Genomic DNA, 6,144 nt, shown 5'->3' on the forward strand with positions numbered 1-6,144 from the left:
GCTGATCACGTGGTTCGTCACCTGGTTGGTCACATGACCAAGTTCCACTCGGCCAGCTGTAGCTATCGCGTCGCTCCAGCTCTAACCAGAGCTAAACCACCGCAAATTTTTTTCTTCTGTTTTATTTCTCCTTTGGAAAAGTATGTAGTCACACTCGCCAGCGCCAACACGCTTCTCGAACTGAGACCAAAATGTCTGCCGATTTGTCTGGCCTCGGCGCTTTTATGTCTAAGCGTTGGTCGTAAAGCTTGCGCCACAGGTTGAGTGACGTCACCTAGCCGTAAACGCTGACAAGTGTGGTCGCCCCCGGTGAAAGATAATTTTCGATATTCGGCACACCGTCTACGGGCCTTGTTCCAAATGTGCTGCCATCTAGCAGCCGTCACGCACAATCCGTCATGGCGCAATCCGTCAAATCGACACACGTATCTGTGCACGCACGTTGCGTGCGCTCGAGTTTCCTCTACTTTAAGATGCCCACATATTGTTCCGTGCCTTGCTGTTCGCAGAAAAAGCAGAAGGACGCTCAGGACCAAAAAAAAAGAAGGTAAGGGCGCTTGATTCCAGCGCATTCCTATTTTTCGTCCGCTACACAAATGTTGCACAACTGTCGCCACCAGTTGATCGAGAGCATCGCGATACACATTTCTTTGTCGCTAGGTCGGAAAAGAGATTACGAGGAAAACATTTTGTACTCACCCTAGAAAATATCTTACAAAGGCTGTTTTTTTCAGTGCGCTTCAGTGCTGCAAATATTGGCCTCGCAAGGGAGAATCATCGTCCGCTGTTGTAGTGCTGACCGCGGCTTGTCCCAGTTGTCGCTGCTACCGCTATCTGACGCAGCGGTTTCACGCATGGCTTGTTCTTCGCCCGAACGTTCGTTTCGCTTTCAGCAAGCCGAAGGATGGAAACACAGGCGAGTGCAAGTGGCTAGCCAGAGCGCCCGTCACGCGAAGCATTCGCGCTACGCGATGTCAGTCACGCATTTCCGTTCTCGTAACGTGTCTGACCGTTCGACCTTTCGTGCACCTTATTCCAGCTAAAGTTACGTAAAGATGATTATTTTAGCGCGACAGCGTGCATAGAAGTATCGGTTTCATCCTGCAAAGCATCACGAACCGTGTCTCCTACCCGGCCGCTTAGCCACGCGAATTTTTCGCTCTGGTAGAGCACCGGTCGGCTACTGATCCGAAATTCCCGGGTTCGAACCCGACCGCGACGGCTGCGTTTTTATGGAGGCAAAACGCTAAGGCGCCCGTGTGCTGTGCGATGTCAGTGCACGTTAAAGATCCCCAGGTGGTCGAAATTATTCCGGAGCCCTCCACTACGGCACCTCTTTCTTCCTTTCTTCTTTGACTCCCTCCTTTATCCCTTCCCTTACAGCGCGGTTCAGGTGTCCAACGATAAATGAGACAGGTACTGCGCCGTTTCGTTTCCCTAAAAACCAATTATTATTATTAGAGCACCGGTCGACACTGCCCGCAAATATGAGCAGTAGAGCAATGATCGGGTAGCTATTACAGAAAGAAAAGGTATTGCAGGATTTAATTTACATTGTAAGCATTGCGTGGTCGCTTCTCTTCAGTGGCCGTGTCTCACTGGTCATAGTGCTCGACTTCTAAGCCGAAAGACGCTTGCTCGATCCCGGCAGCAACGGTCGCATTTTGATGGAGGCGAAATGCTGGAGGCCCGTGTCAGTGCTAAACAAGTACCGATCATGAGGCGAGCCCCATAAGGGAACCGTAGTTTCAACTTGTGCCCAGTATTCATGGCGCGCATAGACGCTTCTTTGGGCGTTTGAGGCAAATTACTGAGGGCCAGTTTAACTAAGAGATACAAAAAAAATTTACTCGAGAGCTACAGTGCTTGCTTAGAATCGACGCATCTCCATTGGTTCTCCACGAGTACGGCAGCGGGTGTGAGCAGGACATGATATGCGGGGTTGATGAAAAATGGCGTACGTAACAGGTATGCAAATAAATCTTTCGCTGTCCGGGCGGAGAATTTGTAAGCGCTTGGGCAAACAAAGCTAATTAAACCCTCATTACCGTATCAAGTTTCTAAAGTACCGCAAGGAAAATTAAAACTGCGTCAAGATGAGAGTCCACTATTCTGGACAATGCCTGCAATTATGAGCTATTGATCGCCTACGGCATCGTAATAATAATAATTGGTTTTGGGGGAAGGAAATGGCGCAGTATCTGTCTCATATATCGTTGGACACCTGAACCGCGCCGTAAGGAAAGGGATAAAGGAGGGAGTGAAAGAAGAAAGGAAGAAAGAGGTGCCACAGTGGAGGGCTCCGGAATAATTTCGACCACCTGGGGATCTTTAACGGGCACTGACATCGCACAGCACACGGGCGCCTTAGCATTTTTCCTTCATAAAAACGCAGCCGCCGCGGTCGGGCTCGAACCCGGGACCTATGGCGTCGTCCAAACGCACAAAAAACGTTACCACAGCAGCATCTACCTAAGCGGAAGGCTCGCGCGCACAGTGAATCGAACACAATAAAAGCCTACCTAAACTAGACCTAAATTCGCATGGCATTTTTAACAGCAAGCTTGAACTGTACTTGCTTCGTGCATTTCTTCGTCTTAAGCGTCGGCAGGCTCACATATGACTTCGTGCAAAACTTGTAGCTGCGTTTCCGGTAGCCCTCTGAATGCGTTTAGGAGGCGTAATAAGTCTCTGAAAAGTCACTTGGAAACTTTGGCAGCACAGATAGGTCAACTGACCACTCATCACTCATTTTTACAGCCTCAGTTGCCGTGAAAAAGGGTTTTTCGACGAGCACACGCCGCACACAAGCTGTCCTAGGTAGTGCAGTCACAGCAGACAAGAAACTGGACGTCATGCTCAGAAATGGCGACTTTCCATCGCTATCGTTTTCTCCAAAAGATGGCAGCAGTTTTGCATAAGGGCTATAGCCGGCTGGACAGTAGGATTTCAGTGGACTGCCCTTTTACTCTCTCTCTCTCTCTCTCTCTCTCTCTCTCTCTCTATATATATATATATATATATATATATATATATATATATATATATATATATATATATATATATATATATATATATATATATATATATATATATATATATCATCTCACACAACAATGAACACGCTGACTATCATCAATTCCCGTTGTTGCGAATAAAATTCCTAACTTTCGAGGTTTTCTGAACTTACTTTATAGTGCAGTGCAATCGGGACAATCCGTAGACCGTTAGCCAGATCCTGACAATAAAATGCCGATGGTGAACTGAGGATTTTCTTTCCGGTTTTAACGAAAATAGCCACCGAGCCAACGAAGTAAGGTCAAGTTTTACTATCAATATCTTCGCTATGACAGCCACATCTGCAGCCTGGAAATTGGATTAAATTGCGTTGATTGCTTCCGTACAAACATCACCGTAGCAGAGAGAGCAAGAAAATGTGTTTTTTTTCTGGGGACAATACTTGACTGCAGCTCTCCTGAGTACCTCTTCAAACCCCGCATACAACTACGGCATCCTTCATAGCCTGCGTCGTTTTGGAACGTCAAACCCCCAAAAACCATAAAACCGTATTTTCAAAGTTGCCGTTCAGCTCAAGTTTCGGCTGCACGGTAAAGTAAAAGCATGATGCGTTGCCTCTCTACTTACCTTCGCCGCGGTATTGTACGTCGCGGTACATCACTTAGTGAGTTTTTGATATGCACCCCGACCTGGTCCTATTCTTTGGTTAACTAGTTTCTCATTGTCTAAGTTTGACGTGACTACTTGGCGTGTATAAAAGCACTGCGTTATTTACTACTCCTAGCAAGTCAACATGCATCGTGGACATGCATCGTATACCTCTTGCCGAATCCCGCCAGCAGCAGACTGCGCACTTGTATTCAGTTTGCGCGACGACGGCGCTCTTACTACCGAGCTTTGTCCGCGCCACACGCCTGCTCGCCAGTGACTCGCGGAAGAGCGATAAGATAGGCACAAAATGTGCTCGGCCTACGGCCGCTGTGCCATGCCGGTCGTCTACCGCCGAAAATGCTCGCCTACTTTGCCGCCGCCGAATTGCTTTAGTTTGAGCACAAGTTCCCTCATTAAAGCGTTTTCTTAGAGATGTGCCTGTGCCTCACTTCGACACGTTACATTATTTAATCAAGCCGCTGTTCAAGTCAAATCAAATCTTCATTTAGTACCATCTTTCTTCTACAAGCTGGAGGAAGAAAGAAAATACTAGGAGCAGGAACAAAAAGCTACAGGCATAGTAGATTGATGGTGCTTCTGCCCCTTTCTTGGCGTAGGTGGCGAACATACCACCATGGAACTCTACATTCCAAGAAGGAAACAGGTGCACTTCTAGTGAGGGAACTTGCGCTGAAGTTTGCGGTGCCGATTGCAGCGCCATAACACATTGCCTAGCGAGAAGAGCAAGCAGTTTTGGGTAGTACTCTTAGTACTTTTCCGCGCCACTTTCAGGCGCTCATTGGCGTGAGCCTCCGCGCTCTGTAAAAGGCGCACGTTCCGTGCGTCAGCTATCTGGGCTACGCCGAGAGAAGCTAGGCAATCGCACAAAATGTGTTCTTGCGTTTGCAGCGGCCCAAGCGGCTGACAAAAGCAGTTTTGAGTCACCGAATGGTACAATTCCAGTGCCACCATGACAGCGCAGGTTCCCCATAGCCAGTACTATTATAACAATGATTTAAGCAAAGAACACAAACGTAACAAATGTCGAGAGTTATGGACACGCATAAACGCATTCTGCTATTCGGCTTAACAAAAACACATGTAGTTTTCGCACATGTGAATATAAACATATGTAGAACGCTGTTTCGAAGCATACGCTCAAGGAACACAATTTCTACGTTGATCTACAAGTGCGCATATTTACGTTATCAAGCAAACGAGATCCAAAAGGAGTACAAAGGATTACTGCACACATTTTATTTTTCTGTATGTGATGGCTGTGGCGATCGCCGGTGTAGCCCTAGTCGTGGGATTGAACCCTGGTCATGGCGGCTGCATTTCGTTGGGGCGAAATGCAGCTCGCGTCCCATGATATGTGCTGATAATTAACGAACCCCAGATGGTTTAATTATTTTTTAGGTCTTCACTGCGGCGTCCCCCGCATCGCACGCACAAACTCGGGCCGTTCAACCACACATACTCTGCCGAACATTTAAAGAGGACTTCAGTTTACCTTAATAATAATAATAATTGGTTTTTGGGGAAAGGAATGGCGCAGTATCTGTCTCATATATCTTTGGACACCTGAACCGCGCCGTAAGGGAAGGGATATAGGAGGGAGTGAAAGAAGAAAGGAAGAATAGGTGCCGTAGTGGAGGGCTCCGGAATAATTTCGACCACCTGGGGATCTTTAACGTGCACTGACATCGCACAGCACACGGGCGCCTTAGCGTTTTTCCTCCATAAAAACGCAGCCGCCGCGGTCGGGTTCGAACCCGGGAACTCCGGATCAGTAGTCGAGCGCCCTAACCACTGAGCCACCGCGGCGGGGCATTTAACTTAAGCTCCCAATACAGCTTTCCCAACAATACAACAGTGGCAGCCTAGTTGTTTGAGCATCCGCCACGTACGCGAGAGGTGTGGGGTTCGATCCTCACTGTCGATTCAGCTTGCAGCAGCCCAGTTTGTATTCGAATCCGCAGCAAACCTACACTATTCTTATTTGACTTTCCTTCGTGAAGTACCATTCGCTCTCCTCTAAAAAAATGAAAAGAGAACTCCATAGTACTAAGAGATCGGCTGTTGTTGAGATAGGTGTTATCCACAGTCACTTTCCGGCTAATAATAATAATAATTGGTTTTGGGGGGAACGGAAATGGCGCTGTATCTGTCTCGTATATCGTTGGACACCTGAACCGCGCCGTAAGGGAAGGGTAAAGTGGGGTGTGAAAGAAGAAAGGAAGAGAGAGGTGCCGTAGTGGAGGGCTCCGGAATAATTTCTACCACCACTTTCCGGCTCAGAAGCGTAACACAGAATAGACGTGACGACGACATAAGTGTAGAACCAGACTAAAAAAAAAAGATGTATCTTACCGTTCAGAATGCTTATGCTATCTCGAAGTTCCTACGGTCGTCAGGTTGTATTCTACTAAGGAAGGGAGAGAAGAAACTGTTCGTTAAGCCCGCACTGGACAT

Source organism: Amblyomma americanum, chromosome 5, assembly GCF_052857255.1.
Source record: "Amblyomma americanum isolate KBUSLIRL-KWMA chromosome 5, ASM5285725v1, whole genome shotgun sequence".
NCBI lineage: Eukaryota > Metazoa > Arthropoda > Arachnida > Ixodida > Ixodidae > Amblyomma > Amblyomma americanum.